General features: G+C 47.6%; 1 pseudogene; it reads right to left on the bottom strand.

The window, feature by feature from the left end:
* Positions 1-12,848: 12,848 nt before the first annotated feature.
* On the bottom strand, positions 12,849-13,643 carry LOC102888916 (annotated as a pseudogene).
* Between the last annotated feature and the right edge of the window lie 3,793 nt (positions 13,644-17,436).

The raw sequence follows: 17,436 nt of genomic DNA, 5'->3' as shown, positions 1-17,436 counted from the left end.
CGACCCCATATTCGAAAAGTCCACTTTGAGCCCCATCGAATGCCCACTTACATAGTATTTGCTTCTTCAGACTGGTCATGGGAAGAGGTGAGTAGTCCATCAACTTAACTTACAGAGACTTTTTTTTTCCTCTTTTTCTTGTTCCCAAATAAATCTCCAAGCAGGAAAGAACATGCAGACCTTGACCCAATTCATGTCTAACTAAAGCAGGACTGTGGGAGTCTAATGCCTGTAAATCAGCTTTCCTATCTGAACTCCTCAAAGAAAACCTTCCCCAAGGCAGTCGCCTCAGCCAGAGCTCACACACACTGACCAGCCCTTTGAAATTCTGTCTGAAGATAATGGCAGTCATAGCCGGCCTGTCTGAGTGAGGGCATCCTGTTGTCTGTGATATAATCCAGAAGAATCTCCAAGGTGGCTGAGAAGATTTGCTTTTTGGAGGGAAAAAAAAGTATAACAAGAATTAAAACACATTGCATGTTATAGTTTAAAGAGATCTCTAATCTTGCAATCCTAGATATTTCAGGATTCTAAAATTAGGAAGGTGGTTAAGTCTTCAAGTTCAATTTGGCGTGAACTATGAGTTGATGAGGATTCAAGCACCACCACCTCCTCTGCTGAGTTTTTTTATTGACATAAGTTTTTCTTAACCCTGAGTTTCAACCAGATTTTAGGCTAGAAATGGCTCACGCTGGATTGGTAGGGGCTCGAGGCAAGGACAATTTGGGGTAACAGAGTGAGGGAAAGTCTAAGTGCATGTATGCGTTTGTTCTCTTAATTGTGTATCCAAATCTTCGTTTTAGTCCATGACATTAGAATCACCTGGGATGCTTCCTTAAAATGTTTGCCTAAAATATTTCTGATGATTAGAAATTTGGGGGTGGGGTGGTAGGCTAGAACTTTACATTTTACACCGTTTTTCCTGTGATTCTAATATATACCAAGAGTTGCTTTTAATGAGACTCAGCTCCTAAAATTCCCAATATCTCTTTATCTCCAACTTAAATTTCACATTCTTGAGAAAGACTGTGATTGGGTTCGTGTTCCAATTATCTGTTGCAAATAATGTGTTACCTCAAAACTTAGTGACTTAAAACAATGGTTTTATTTTATCTCATGATTTATGAGTCAGGACTTTGGGCAGGGCTCAGCTGGGTAGCTCATGCAGCATTAGCTCGTGCTGCTGAAATGGGACTGAAGAAATGGGACATTCCAAAATGGCACATTCACATGACTAGCAGGCTGTCCCTGGTTGTCAGCTGGGAGCTCAGCCAGACCATCAATGGGAAGACCTCAGTTCCTCTTCTTATGGGCCTCTCCACAGGGCTGCTTGGTGTCTTCACAGCACTGCAGCTGGGTTCCAAAAGCAAATGCTCTGAGGGACCAAGTAGGAAGTTGCAAAGCTTCTGACTTAGCCTCAGAAGTCCTACAGCATCACTTCTGCTGTATACCGCTGGTCAATAAATTCACCAAGACCAACCCAGATTCAAGCATAGGTGGAATAGACTTCACCTCTTGATGTGAGGAGCAGCATGTGCAGAGGGAGGAAAGGAATCAGAGGCGGAACCTTTGAAGACTTTCTAGTGAACCCTGCTTGGGTCAGTTGTTGACCCCCATATCAATCAGTCATGGGCACAGGAATGGGAACATAGTAGGGATTTGGCCACTGGGGGCTCAGCCTGGCATATGGAGGAGGGTAGCCATTGAAAGGAAAGTTGTATACATATCTTGCAGTCAATACGTTATGAGGATGGTCAAGTAAATCAAGGAGGTGGTATTATGTCACAGTTAAAAGTATGGGTTCTGGAGTTGATCAGCCTGGCTTTAAGTCCTGTTCTGCATCTGACCAGCTGAGCCTTGGACCAATTGCTCAGATGTTCACTGTAAAGTGTAAACAAAATGATTTTATCCAGTCATGATAGCCAGCCTTCCAAGATGGCCCCCACCGATACCTGCTTCCTGATATTCACGTCCTTGCGTGGTTCCCTCTTTCTGTGGAGAGGCTGGCCTGTGTAACCAGTAGAATATTGTGGAAATGATGGAATGTGACTTCTGAATGTAGGCCGTAAAAGATATTGTGGCTTCCGTCTTGCTCCCTTTTGGATTATTTGCTATGGTGTCGCTATGTTGGGAGGGCACGGAGGTAGCTCTGTAAAAAGGTCCGTGTGACCCAGAACTGCTAACAGCGATGGGAGTGAACCGTCTTAGAAGTGTGTTCTTCAACCTCAGGCAAACTTTCAGATAAAACATGCTGCATACCTGGATGACCCCTTGACTGTAACCTCATGAGAGACTGTTAGCAGCTGAGCCACTGTCAAATCCCTGACCGCAGAAACTGTGTGAAATCATGAATGTTTGTTTATTTTTTTAGGCCATAAGTTTTGGAGTAACTTGTTCTGCAACAATAGGTAACAGGTCATTTAACTTCTCTGAGCCTCAGTTTATTCATTTGTTAAACAGAGACGATACTGCCTTCTCTAGCTTTTGCACAGAACAAATAAGGTAAGTGAGAAATTACGGGTCTACCAATTTTATCTAAAATCTTAGGAGCAAGATATGTTTTGGTATTAAGAGTTTTCAACTTTTATGAAAGTAATAAAAATTCACACTGTACTGTGTATTCTGAAACACCCCATCGGGACCTGACTCAGCACCTCATTATCAAAGGGTAATATTCCTGCATCAAAACGTATGCATATGCACCCGTTTAAGTAGGATAAATGAAGACTAAAAGTAATCTCATGTCCATTTTTGCTGTCAAGATTTGCTGCCCAATGAATTTGCTGTAAATATACAAAAAGAATTAAGCAAAAACCTTGGTTTTCAGAGCTTTTCGGATTTTCGGAATTGAGACAGGAGATTGTGGATTTGTATGGTTTCTTTCTTTCCAGGTTAATATCTTCCCAAACACTAGCTCCCTAAGTTTTCTAGTTGATCTCTGGTTATCATTTTCCATTTCTTTAGATTGATGAGGAAGAGACCAACATGGCTTTTTATTGAAGCACTGGAAAAGCCAGAGTTCCAACTAGCAGATCTCTCCCCTTATGGATTTAGTTCTCACTTCTGGGTCAACACCTGATAGTCATGACCCTAGAGGAGACCAGTGAATCATCCAGTCATGGGGTTTGGAGGTGATTCAGCAAGATCGAAGTGGTGTCAGGAGTGCTTTTGGCTGAGGTTCTAGAAGGTGCTGATTACACATCCAATTATGCAACTGGCCTGAGGCTCGCGTTGCGATACAACCTGATTCTCACCCAAACTAAGCATGTGAGACAGGGCCCTCACCTGGTAGAGCATGATCTCCTGGTAGATCTCAGGCCCTTGGAGACCAGGGAAGTGGCTCCTGCCAAGATGCTTCTCTTCCTTTCTTCAGGGAATGGGAGATGGAATGAGAGCCACCCCTGTCTATATTTACCGTCTTTGAACCAAATCAGAGATGAGTTGGGGGAACCAGAAATGACCCCATGCCATATCCTCTTTATGCATTGTCTGCCTTCCTAGTATGAGGGGGGACTTCTCCAAGCTGAATCAGTTCCTACTGTCCAACATTCAATAGTCGGAGACTCATTCAAATGGAATAAGACTTTGTACACAGAGTAGTGTACTAGAACTAGAAATCATGAACTTGGGTTCAAACCCCATCACTGCTGCTGACCATGAAGCTGGCCAATTCACTTTATCTTTCTGAGCCTCATCTTTATTAACCGAGTGGGGATAAAAGGAGGGGCCTCCATTAGCTTTAATATTCTACAATTATTTTGGGGAAGGCTATCTCTGAATCCCTTCCCTTTCACCCTTCTTTCATTCAACAAATATTTACTGAATACTTACTGTGGGTGCTTTCTAGGCATTGAAGGTACACTCTTTGCTCTTACTTTATGTTCGACTGTGATAAGGCAGAAAACATACGAATCTTAAAAGAGAACGTGGGAGGTAGTGATAAGTGCTCCAAGGAAAATAAAGCAAGATAAGGGGCTAGAGAGTAAATGTGAGGGTGGTGAAGTAACCAGGACTAAACTAGAAATGACCCCACGTGAGGTCAGGGAAAGATCCTTGGAGGGAGGTGACATTTGAGAAGAAACCTGATAGTTTTTCAATAACATTTGTTGAATGTATGAATGAATCAGAAGGAATTAGTTCTGGAAGTGTCTGAGGAAGAACATTTTAGGCAGAGTGAACAGCGAATGTGAAGATCCTGAGTTGGCACATTTGAAGACCAGAAAGATGGTGGCGCTGAGGCCTGGCGAATAGAGTAGGTGGTCAGAGAGAAAACGAGAGGGTGACCAGGGCCTCGTGGGTCAGATCAGAGACTTGGGTGTTATTCTGAGCACAAAGGAAAACCAGTGGTAGAATAAAATAATTTGCTTTGCACTTTAAAAATATTCCGCAGTGTGATACCGTGTCCCATCCATCGCAATGGCTAAAATGAAAAACACAGATGGTATCAAGTGCTGTCGAGATGTAGAACAGCTGAGACTCTCATACATGGCACGAGGAAACAGAGACTGGTGTGACAAGTTTAGAAAAACTGATTGGCCACCTCTGTACAGCTGAACATATGCACATCCCGTGACCCAGCAACTTCATTCCCAGTCATATACTCATCAGGAGATGCGTAAGAATGTTCATAATAACCCAAATGGGAAGCTACATAAATGAACATCAAGAATAAAACAGATACTTGAATGGTGGTATAGCCGTATAGTTGAATACTAAAAGCAACAAGAACGAACAAAATATAGCTACAAATAACAGCATGGATGAATTTCACAAATTTAACGTGGCACAAAAGAAGTCATGCCCAAGAGTTTAGACTACCCAAATCCCTTTATAGAACTTTACAAACAGGTACAATTAACCTGAGGTTTTGGAAGTCAGGACAGTGGTTTTCTCTGGAGAGTCTAAGGACTGGAAAGACGTGTGAAGGGGCCTTCTGGGATGCTATAATGTCCTGTTTCTTGATCTGGATGCTGGTGACACATGCGTGTTCAGTGGTTTTCTCTAATCATCCCTTTTCTCTTGCTTCTGCATGACAAATGAGTCTTGAGGCCTGAGAGATGGAGTGAGGCTTGTGGGAGAATATTTATCCTTGGCCGTCACAGAGCATTGTCTGTTTTCTAACTCACTGTCGCAATTTTCTCGAGAGTGTTGGGCACGTGATGTCCATCCATTTTGTAGGTAGGGACACTGTTGCTTGCTGACCTGCCCAAGGTCTCATGCCTAGTACAGGGAGAGCCGAATCTCAAATCTGGGTCCTTGGATGCTTTTTGCGAGGCCCACTGCTCTTTTTCATTTCTCCATGTTGCCTCTCTGGGCGGGACCGACTAGTCTCTCAGGCCTCCTTTTAGCTCCATGACTCGGAAATGTCACATTTGCATTTGAGAATTTGAGTCTTGAAACTAGTCTAAGAAAGTGCAGTGTTTCGAGCTTTATCTTTATTTAAAGAGCTTTACATCGAATTATGTTTTTTCAAAGCAATGTTTTTGATTAAGGGGATAAAATATTATAAGTAAAAAACAAACAAACAAAAAAGAGGTCAGAAGGCCATTAAACTCTGGGAGAAGAAATGATGATTTCCATTGTCAGATTGTCTCAGCCCCATTGTGTGGACATACAGAATTGTGTGTGACACATTTTTGCTCTAACCACAAAATTTCAAGAATTTTCAGTCACTGAATAATGAAATAAATCATAATTCTAGATGAAAAGGAGGCAATTTTGAGGGCAAAAATATTTCCTTGAAAACTTTGTGACAAACTAAGGCCCCAACCACATTCACTGGGGCTGAGCCTTTAAAGGAAAAGTGTTCTGTGCTTTTGGCATGAAAGACAGGTCACTGTGTCCTCACAGGATGAGGAGTTAGTGGCCAAGTGTCTGAGATCTACTTAGTTTCTGCTTCTCTGCATCTACAGCTGTGGTCAATAGTTAAGCGTTGTCTGTTAATTGGTAAATGAGAGTTCTCTTTTTGGATAGCTGAAGAAAACAGTGTGAGTCAGCAAGGAAATGGCATTCACTGAGTGCCTGTTGGGTGGGCCGTCCACTACCATTGCATAGGTCCGCTCATCGAGTGGAGGCTGTTCGTTCTTGCACACATATGGAAGTGAAGCCTGAATTTTTCTAGGTGAGAAGCCATCAAAGGGATTTAAGCAAGAAAGAGATCTAGCCAGATTTTAATCTTTTAGAAAGAGAAGTGGATCTATTGCTTTTCCACTTCTGCTGGGGTTGCTTCTCCAGTCCCAACTTCCGGTGGCAGAGGCAGAGTGAGTTAGAATTGAGGAGAAAGGAGCCAAGGAGAGTAGTTAGGGGCCTTCTTTCTATGGAGTGGTAAAAGATCACTGTATCCCCATCCAATATACCTGTGAAGCATCATCGTCCCTTCCCTCCCATCCTTTCTACTATTACTGTCATTTACAATGTCACTGTAAATTCAAAATTTAAATGTCATTGTACATTTTGCTTTTCCATCTGTTATTACTCACACCATTCATAGTTTTGTTTTAGACATTTATGTGGCTGTCTTCAGTGCTGCTTCTTCATCAAGCCCCGAAAAAGAGGGAAACATCATAATCCTTAAAATATAATATGGGCAATCGTGTCCTAGTGGGGTTGGGTGACTTGCCTACGTTCTTCTTTCATGTCGGAAGATCTGGAAGGTGGCTGCTCAGGATTCTATGGTCTCATCGTCACCTCCAGTGAGAAGATGGGGACAAGGACGAGAAAGTGCCCACCATCCTCCCTGATGGACGCAGGGACGTGAAGACCTATAAAATTTGGGACATTCTCCATCATGGATCTCTGGAGTGAGGGACAGGAGGGAGGGGAGGGGAGAGGAGGAAGTAACATGGTCCCAACCCACCTTGTGAGGAAGTCGAATGGTGAAGAAGCTGGCACAAGGTAGCAAAAACTTGGACACCTTTATCCCATCTAACTTTCTTACCTTCTGGGTGGGGTGATCAAGGTTCAGATAAAGGAAGTAACTTATAACAAAAATTGGTATAAACTGTGGAATGCTGGCTCTTTATGGGCCTCACCTCTTTCAATCCTCGCTGCAATCCTACGAGGGAGTGTTTTCGTTTCCTGGGGCTGCTGCAACAAATTACCATAAACTTTGTGGCCTAAAACAACAGAAATTTATTCTCACACAGTTCTGGAGACCAAAAATACAAAATCAAGGTGTCGGCAGGGCTGCCCTCCCTCTGGGCCCTAGGCAAGAACTCTTCCTTGCCTCTTTCAGTTTCTGACAGCTTCAGCCATTCATTGGCTCGTGGGCTGTATAATCCCAGTCTGCCACCATCTTCACAGTGGCTTTCCACCCTGTTTCTCGACACCCCCTCAGCTCTTCTCTTGTCATTGGATTTAGGGTTGACTCAGATCATCCAAGATTACCTCATCCTGAGGTCCTTTACATAGCTACATTTGCAAAGACGCTTTTCCCAAATAAGGCTGTATCTTTTGGGTGGCTATGATTCATCCTACTACAGAGTGATATCATCATCATCTCCGTTTTACCAAAGAAGACGCTGATACTCAGAGAGGTTAAGAGACCTTCCCAAGGCCACACAGCCAGCAACTGGCTCTTTGCAGTGTACTGTATTCAATAACAGTGATGGTAACAGCGATAACTCACAGATAGCACTAATATATATTAATTCAGTTAATCTTCTCAAAATCTCTATGAGGAGGCAGGTATTATAACTCCCATTTTAGAGATGAGGAAACTGAGGAACAGAGGGGTTGGTTAGTTCTCCCAGGGCCACACAGCCAGTGAAGAGCAGAGCCAGGCACATTGGCTTAGACTGCGTTCTCATTCACTTAGACACTGCCTTACAGGCTCCTCTGCAGATGCCAAAGGTCACCACTCAAACCACTGTTAGAGGTGTTTTCAGTGGTGGCTAGGGATTTTTAAAAGGGGTTCTGAAAGATGGGCCCCTAAGATCTAGTCGGGGAGACAGACTATAGGTTGCAGATCCATAGGCCTTGTACAGAGCCCCTGGGCAAGGAGCACTCCAGCTGGACTTGGGAGGACTCCCCACCTGTCTTGAAGCTTTCACCTCCGGACTGGTGCCTGTGGCAAACTTCTTTTCCTTTCGATTTGTGCTTCCCTGCTGATGGCACAGGCATCCTGTGAGTCAGCCAGGCTTTCTCCCTCTATACCCTTTCCCCTTTCGATGTCCAACTAGTGACCAGTTCCCTGTGGATTCTGCCACCTCGTGCCGTGTACTCTCCCCGCTCCCCTTTACTCTTCACTGTCACATTAGTGGCTATAGCTCATCATTCCTCTTGGGGATGGGAACAGTGTCTCATTGGAGCTCTCCAGACTTCTCCGTCCTTCCACTGGCTGCCTGCAGAGTGATCTGGCAGCACTCACCTGGATTAAGACCACCATGCCTTTCCCACGGCCCGTTAACCCTTTCCTCACATCGCACCTGCCCGCGCCATTCTAAAAACTTACCTTCGCACTCCTTTGTGCTGCATCCTGAATGCCCAGATTGCCATTCATTCACTCATTGAGTCACTCATTCATTGAGTCATTGATTCATTCGACAAATCTTTGTCGAATGCCTTCTCTGTGTCAGGAATCAGGAAAAAATGTGAACAAGGCAGCTGTGTTCTCCTTCCTCATGGAACTTCCATTTCCATGGGGGCACCAACTAAATAAACTCAAGAGAACCAATAAACAATTATAAAAGTTATAAAGAGAAGAAACGAGGGGTGAGGGCGAATGGTGTAGTAGGTGGAGTGGAGGCTGCTTTAGATAGGGTGGTCAAGACGGGTGCTGAGAAGGTTCCAGAAGTTTCTTGTGATAACTGAGCTAGGTAATGTACATACAGTGCTTAGTAAATGGGCAATAAATATTAACCGTTATCACTCATTGACTTGTTATTTCACCATTTTTGAGGGCTGATTGTTACACCTATAGATATGGGGATCTCTGTCTCGAAGGGAGAATTATCTGGACTCCCTCAAACACACTAGCATTCTCTGTTTTGCTCTTCAGATAAGTAAGCCAAATAAATCTGTACGCAAAGTGGGATTTAATTCTGTTTTCTTCTCAAACACTCCGCAAAAGATAAGTGTCTCAGACGCTCTGCTAACGAATTCAATTTTTTTTCCCTCCTTGGTCTTGTCTTCAGTACAGATGTCTCTACATCACTTCCCTTCCAGCCCCTTGCAGAAGGTTTTGATTTTGCAGCCGCCCTGAGGTGGCCTCTTGTCTCTGAATGTGGGTAACGCTGACCTGACGGGTCTTCTGGGGAAACTGCAAAGACGGCCTCTGATTTCGAGTAGGACATAATTTTGTGCTTGCGTCTTCCTAACTTTCAAACACCTCGGATTTTTGAATCTCTGTTCTCAAAGCACTATTTTCTGGACCATTGGCTTGTAATGGGAGCATTGCTAGGGAATTCTGGATTGCAGGCCCTGGAATTCTAATTAAATCAGACAAGTGAAATGAAGAAGAAAAGAGACTTGTGGATATCTTTAGAGAAACAAAAACCAAATTCCCCACAAGAAGGGAATGACGTGGCGTTTGAACAGGAGCCTAGAATTCCTATAAGATTGCGTGAGAGCTGACATTTCAGAAACCAGACCCCCTCCTCCGGCACCCTCAGCATCGGCTTCTGCTTTAAGGGACAGCCTCTCGTGATGTCACCCCAAAGGCTTATGCTGTCAACACTGAGGACAGGACCCTGTGGGTGACGCTGTGCTAACAGATTAGTTCTCAGATAATTCTTATGCCTGACCTGGGGTTCATCTCGTGGACCCTAGTTCTTTCTTGATTCGCATTTGGCAGACGTAGCTTATCTTGGACTTTTGGGAAGCAGCTCAGAAGCTGCGTCTTGAATACATCGGCCTTGGAATCCATTAAAAGTCGCTCGTCCCCGTGAAGTGGTACATTTACCGAGTGTCTTCTCAGGGCCGGGCGCCGTGCTGCAGCGGTGAAAGACGTGGGGACTGCCCACGAGATGCCCCTGATGACTAGGGGGAGCCGGGGATGAGTCAGTGCCATGGTGGCCCAGCCCAAGGCAGACTGGGACTGGGGGTGCATCACGGGTGCCTTCCTGGGGGAGAGGGTGTGCTTAGTGGGCTGAGTAGCACCTCTCCCCAAATTCACATCCACCCAGAACCTCGGAATATGCCTATATTTGGAAATAAGGTCTTCGCGAATGTGATAAGGTAGGGATCACGATGAGATCATACTGGATTAGAATGGGCCCGAAATCCAATGAAAGACAGAAAAGAGCATGCAGGGAAGAAGGCCATGTGGTGCTGGTGGCAAAGATTGGAGTGATGCAGTGATAAGCCAAGGATGGCAAAGTTTTCCAGCCACCAGGAGCTGGAAGAGATAAGGAAGGATCCTCTCTTAGAGCCTTCGGAGGGAGCGCGGCCCTGCCTTGATGTTGGACACCTTGATGTTGGACTTCCAGCCTCCTGAAGTGTGAGAGAACAAATTTTTGTTGTTTTAAGCCACCGAGTTTGTGGCAGTTTGTTATGGTAGCCATGAACACCAGTGCAGTATCTAAGCACCTGAGCTGAGTCCTGAGTCCTGCCAGTCTTGCTACTTTGTTTACCATCATTTCTCCCAGTTTGAACACATCAAGATGGGAAGACTCCGGTTGTCTGTGCGGTATGTGACAGCAGGCGCCTCATTCGCCTCCCCATCCACTCCATGACTCCCACATTTACCACTAGGGTTTGTGGTCAATATTTGTTGAATGAATAGATAACAGTGAGTGAATGAATGAGTGAGTGAATGAATGAATGAAGAGTGAGTGAAGAAAGCAGTGCTAGCAGAGGTGGACCAGTTAGCAAGCTGTGGGAAACGGGGTCCTCAAGGGCGAAAAGCCATGGCTGCTGGATTGGGAGGGCTGTTCTGGGTCGTCTGGGTCAGTCGCCATTCCTGGGAAAAATGGCTATTCAGGGAGGTTTTCCCTTCCGGGTCATCTGGGTCAGTCACCATCCCCAGGAAAAGTGAGTATTTAGGGAGGTTTTCCCCTGAGGATATGCAGACAGAGCCAGCAGTGAAGACAGGGAGAAGGACTGAATGGAGGGGGGTGAAGGGGAAGGCGCTGGGCCACATCCGTGGCCCACTTGACTTCAGACACTGTACTGAGTCCATTAAAATCCACCATCTTTCTAGTCCTTCTCGAATCAATCCCTCGGGCCGTTAAAAATTTCCCCATTTTCCGGATGTGGAAACCGAGGCTCAGAGAGGTGACGTAACTTGTCAGGAGTTACACCGCCAGGAGTCGCAGAACCTGAATTCGGGCCCGGGTCTCTTCTGCTCCCGGATGTGTTTTCTGTGTGGTACAAAATGCCGCTTCCACTAATCGCCAAGTGTGGGGACGGGGACGCCATCGGGGGCCCGGAGGCTAAGAAAAGCTTTAATGCCTTGGAAGAAGGGAGGTTTCTGAAAACCGATCCAAGAAGACAGCGCTGGCAGAGTTCCGGGGACCCAGGTCATCATTGGAAGGCCATCGGCGGTGCACCTCCGGCTCATCTCAAATAGGGTTCCCAGGGCGGAAATGAACGTAATTTTCTTTCCTACCCTACTTCATGTTAGTCCATATTTTTCATTGTTGTCCGATCTGCAATAGTAATCTTTAAGGGTTAGCTACCGTCTGTTCCCACCTGATTTAAACTCCAGTGTGTCTGACGATTAAGCCATTGTTTTCGCTCAGAGCAGCCCAGACATTCCAGTGGTGTTTAGGACCCGTTCACTGACTGAACTTGGCCTAGGGGTTCATAGAGCACCAGACCCCGTCTTTGGCCCCCTGAAGAGCTCCCCTTCCAGTGCCATTCAACAAATCTCTATGGCGCCACAATGCGAAAGGAGCTGGAGTAAAGGCAAGGAGGGGAGAGAGGTTGGAGAAGGCTGAGGAAGAGCTCAGTGGGCAGGACGGGGAAAGGCATCATAGCAGAGGGAATAGCATATGCAAAGGCACGGAGGCACAGGCACGCAGGGCATGCTGGAGTGGGGTAGGGGGCCGTCAGCCATCCTAAGAAAGTCAACGTGTCTGAGTAAAACCAGTCTCAGTCCTTGTCCTATGGGATGTTACAGTTTTTTGTCGCAGGTGGCAAAGGTAAATTCAGCCAGTGTTTGGACTTTGGTTTTAAGATGAGGATACTGGGGACTTTCTGTGTTTCACCAGAGAGAGTGGATGCAGAAGAGGCTGAAGTGGATCGTGAAGAGGAGACCACCTGGAGGGGAGGCTGGAGCCTCCGAGGGGGGTGGGGATTCACCTTCGGAGCCACTGCTGATTCCAGGGGGAGAGTCAGGAAGGTTCTGAACAGGTGAGGCCAGGATGCCTGCAGCTCTGTGCTGCTGGGGCCATGCCGCTCTGCCAGGGGACAGCCACATCCCGGTGAAGGGCCTGATGGTGGCCTCAGCACAGCAGGACTTCTTCTAAAACGCCTGCGGGGAGTCACGTCTGGGGTGGGCGAGGTTTCCGGCGCCCCACTTCCTCCTCCCCCGCTGCGGTTTCTTCCCTCTGTCGCTATCTGCTCTGCTCGGGCTCCTGTCCTGCTCACGGGTGTGTGTTGGGACAAGGCGTTTGATATTTTCGTGATTGTTTCCTTGCTGAGCTCTGCTCTGCTTCATTTTTCCCTCTTCCCTTATTGTCTGTTCAGGTGATGAGTCAGGCGGGTTGACAATTTAAAAACATTTCTTTTTGACATTGAAAAAAGAAGCACTTCCTTTAATATATAAGAAACACAGAAGACACAAAGAGAGCCCAAGAAAGCTCTCAGTTCCACAGCTGGTAGTTTAGGGGTAGTCAAAAAAAAAAAAAAAAAAAAAAAAAAAAAAAAGAGCCTTTCCAGTCTCCTGGGGAAAGAAGGGTGAGAGGTCACGGACTATCACTAGCCCCCTGGTGAACCCAGGGCTGGGCCACGACGACCTCGTTCTCTACCAAGGCCGAGCGCTGGTTTTCTTTGTCACGGTCCCGACCTAGCTCCCATGCAGTCATCCAGTTCCCAGAATGGCCCCTGCCTTTAGTTCCCCAACAGTTTCACTCGGGGGAGAAGGTCGCTTACTCTGGCGTGATGTCGGCGTCCTGGGGAAGTCGCCATCCTGCAGGATGGTGGGAGGAGGTCTCCCTGGGACCTCGCCGTTCAGTTTCCATCTGTTGCGCTTAGAACCTGAAGACCTAGACGTCTCGGGGTCTCTCAGGGACTCGTCTGAGCCCTGGCTGTCCTGTTTCCTCTTTAGAAAACACCTGCTCGATCTGACTCCAAGGTGGCATCTGGTCCTCCAGGGAAAACTGGGTGCCCAGAGGCAAGTCCAATTCAGAAGACAAAGGGCCTCTAGGGGCAGAACAGGCTCTGGGGGGAGGTTTGATCTGGGGGCTTCGATCTCAAATACTTCACTCAGCTGTTTCACCAGTGGGCTTGGAGGCTCTCCACGGCTGGTCTTCACAGGTGTCTGCAATGCTAAGGGCAGGAGAGTGGGGGTCTGAGCCCCAGGCCTGATTGGGACCCTCCAGCTGCCCCCTGCTGGCAGGTTTGGCTGTAGAAAGCTCTCCACCTGCATGGGGGTGTGCGTGATGCCCGCATTAGGTGAGCGTGGGGCGCCCCTCAAGCCAGATGCTTGCTGTGCTCCGAGCTCACGCTGGAGTGGCTGGGACGCTCTTGGTGGAGTCCATCTCAACCAGGAGGGACAGGGTGGGCCTGGGCTCGGCCGAGGGAAGGAGGGGATGCCAGGCCCCAACTCCACCTTTGGGTGTAAGGCAGCTCCAGCTGAGTGAGTTTCAAACCGTGACAGTTGACATTTTTTTAACTTAAAATGTTTCAGCTTGACTGCTCCTAGCTAAATATATTTTGACCTCAGCTCTGGATTGTGACTCTCTACTCAGCCAGCGAGAGCAAGGAAGCCTGGTGCCAAAACCTTCTCTCTTTCTTTTTGGACTGAGATTATCCTCAGCAGATCGGAAAGGCTCCCTTGTGTCCTGAAGGTCATTTTGCAATTTAGTTCAGGTATGGAGTTGGCCGGTGGGATGCCCAGGTGTATGAATGTACCTGCCACAGAGGAATGTGTTTGGCCCTGGTGCCATTTTTCTATTTTTTATTTTTTAATGAATCCACAGGTAATTTACACAGTTCTGTGCCCTGGGGAGGCTTGAATAAGCTCTGAGTAGCCACAGATTCTGGCAGCTTATTAAATATTGGACTGAGACGAAGGGAAAAGAAAGTCAAGTCATCAACAAGTCTCTGGCAGAAGGATTGTTGGAGGCCACAAAAGGAGTTGACAGACAGCAAGATCCCACTTTTAATGCCGGGCAAATACAGTCTTCTAGACAAAGCCCTTCATCCTCCAGGCTTGACCCCGGTAGGCCATGCTTCTTCCCCCACCCAGACACCCCACACTCAGTGCAGGGCGGGAAAGCAGAAGGAAAGAGAGAAGGGCAGAATGGGATCTTAGGGGGTTAAGTTAGTGCCTACACACACTACCCTCCGAGTTTGAGACGGAGAGCCCAGAGACAGTGTAGATCCAGTCTCTATACTCCTTTACTAGTTCTTTCATCTGTCCTCACATATTTATGGAGGACCTATATATGTATGGCAGACACTGAGTTCAGCCCTGGGAATGCAGAGAACAGAATAAGAGTTGAGAGGGGTAGACGGTGATCAAGTCATTACAAATGGAATGAGGGTCTCGAAGGAAGAAAAACAGGCAGTGTAGGTGACAGTGGGGTTATTTAATGGGAGAGCTGCCCCAGGCTGGGGTGGCGGGCGCGTGGAAGGCCTCCTTGATACCGCGACTTTTAATCTGGTGTGTAAGGTATAAGGTGAAATTACATCGGGCGAAGAGGTGGGAGAGGTGTGTATTAGGCAGGGGCGATTGCAAGTACAAAGGCCCTGAGATGAGAGAGAGGAGGGAATAATAAAGGATGGGTGGAACAGAGACAGCTGTGGGAAGGGAGGAGAGGCGTGGCAAAAGACGAAGCCAGAAAGATAGGCAGCTGCTGGACTTAGAAGGCCCTACAGGCTGGATGAAAGGTCGGGGGCTTTATGCAAAGGTCTCTGAGAAGCTGCAAAATCATGTTAAGCAGGAGAGTAACACGATCAGGTTTGTGTTTTAAAGATTCCTCTGGCAGGATCAGAGGGGCAGCGAGTCCATCAGGAGGCTTGTCAGAGGCGAGGAAGGAGTAGCAATGAAGAATGAAGATGCGGGGGCTGGAGGTGCTTGTGGTCTATTTCAGGGTGTCGCTGACAGGCTACCGTGTCGAGAAGAGATTCAGGAGGTAAAGATGAAGCAGAGAGACCAGTGATGAAATGATTGTGGTAGCTCAGGTGAGCAATGATGGCTCTGGGACTGGACTTAGCGCTGTGGGTGGAGAGAGGGAGTTGGGCTCTGGATGTATTTGGAACAGGTGGAGTGAGAGAGAGAAAAGCATCATGAGTAGCATCAGGTCCAAGGCTTTGGGCCTGAGAAACTGGGAGAAAGGTGTTGCCCCCACCCAGGATAGGGAAGCCCGTGGGAGAAGCTGGTTGGGTGAGGATGGAGTGATCTGGAACAAGCTTAGTTTGAGGTTTCTATCTAACGTCGAAGTGGAGACGACGGAGAGCGAGCACTGGAGTCTGGAATGAAAGGAGTTTGAAAGCCAGAAGTGTTGGGGTGGTATTTAAAGCATGGGCTGGATGAGCTCGCTCACCGAGGGCGTGAGAGCAGATCCAAGGGAAGTCTAAGGACTGAGGGCTGGGTGCACGACCCGCTTATCAGCCAGGAAAAGGAGGAGAGGAGAGTGCACTGCAGGAATTGGGGGGAGGAGGAGAGCGGGTGGAGCGAGGGAGGAGCTCCCGGATGGAGGGGAGGCTGGCCGAGCCTCGCGCCGCTGACTGGTCAAGTCAGATGAGCAATGAAAACAGACTGCGCGGTGGGCGCTGGGTATCGCTGGTCACCTTGGCATGGACACTTTCAGAGAGCGGTGGGGCTGAGAGCCTGAGTAGACAGGTTCAAAGAGAATAGATTGGAGTAAGAGCCCAGGCAACAGCTAAGGGGACAGTGCCCGGGCCTAGGAGGAAGGCCGACCATCCGGGCAGGGTGTCTGGACCACAGCCAAGTGGCCTGGGGAACAGGGCAGAGCTTCTGGCCCCAGCAGGAGAAACCGAAGTGCAAAAAATACAAAGTAGGAAGAAAGGAAAAGTCCAGAACATGGACCTGGAGCACCTGATGGGGAGGAAGACTTCAGCTCAGGGGCACTCCCGTGCCAGGCTCCGGGCAGCAAGGCTCATTCCAGGTGGTTCCATTGGCGGGGAGAGGACTTGGCCTACATCGCTGGGCGGGGACAGGGCTGGCCAGGATGGGAATGGGACCAGGGCATGAAGGTCTTCGGTGTGCACGGCTGAGCAGGGCAGTGGTTCTGACTGCACATTACAGCGACCTAGGATGCTTTGCAAAAATACAGAGCTCTGGGCCCAGCCTCTGAGAATCCCCATCTGTCTGTCTTGAATGGGGCCGGGCCCCGTTTTCCAACATCCTCCCAGGTGATTGTAATGTGCTGCCAGCTTCGGTTTATTCTGTGCGTGGGGCCGGGCCTGCGTGGGAGGCACTTTGAGATAAAGAGGGGCCTAGGGAAAGTCACCCCTGATTGAGAGGGCAAGAATTGCTGTAATCTCTGAAGGAATTCGTTGGCTTTCCTCAGAAGAGTGATTCTCATAACATTTACCAAAATGAAAATCCTGCTTAATTCTGCAGGTTTATAGCTCCCCAGAGGCTGGAGAAAAACATCATTTGGCAACAGAAACAAACTTTATTCTGGCAGCACAGGCAAAATTGCAAACAGTAGATAGTGAGTTGCACATCCTTCTCTGGAATTTCAATGTACTGTATGCACAGAATGCAGAGAAACACAGTTGTGGCCAATTGTTCATGCTGCCACCAGGACCAAGTGCTTCCGGGGACCATTTTAGGTCTCTCAGTCCCCTTATTCCAAATTTCCATGATGTCCTGGGACAGATGTGCTTTCTGTCAGCGCATCACTTCTTCCTCTGGGGAACCACTCCCTGCCATTATGTGCAGTTTGGTATGCCGTCCACAACAATAGTTAACTCCCCCGCTGCCCGCAGGGACATGATCCAGAACTAGCCCATTATAGTAGCGCTATCCCTGGAAACGGTGATTGGCTCGTGAGGTCGGCAAGGAATTCAAAAAGGGCCCATGAACGTTTTGTTTTTTAGGGGTACTATTATATAGATAATGGTAAATTTCTCTCCTGAAGATGCGAAGCTAGAGAATGCGAGTCTGGATTTATCGGTTGCCATTGTTGTCATACTGTGTGGATTAAGATGCTTATTTATAGAATGAAGGCGGAGAGAGAGAGAGAGAGAGAAAGTTTTTCCCAACAAGATGCCCGGTTCCAGGCGTCCAGACTCCAGAACTTTCAGTCCTGCGAGCTTTTCCTGCGCACTTTTGGGGTTAAGCTTTTCGAAGTTGAG

Source organism: Pteropus alecto, unplaced genomic scaffold, assembly GCF_000325575.1.
Source record: "Pteropus alecto unplaced genomic scaffold, ASM32557v1 scaffold164, whole genome shotgun sequence".
In the NCBI taxonomy this organism is placed as follows: domain Eukaryota; kingdom Metazoa; phylum Chordata; class Mammalia; order Chiroptera; family Pteropodidae; genus Pteropus; species Pteropus alecto.
This window is presented reverse-complemented; position numbering and strand designations above follow the sequence as displayed.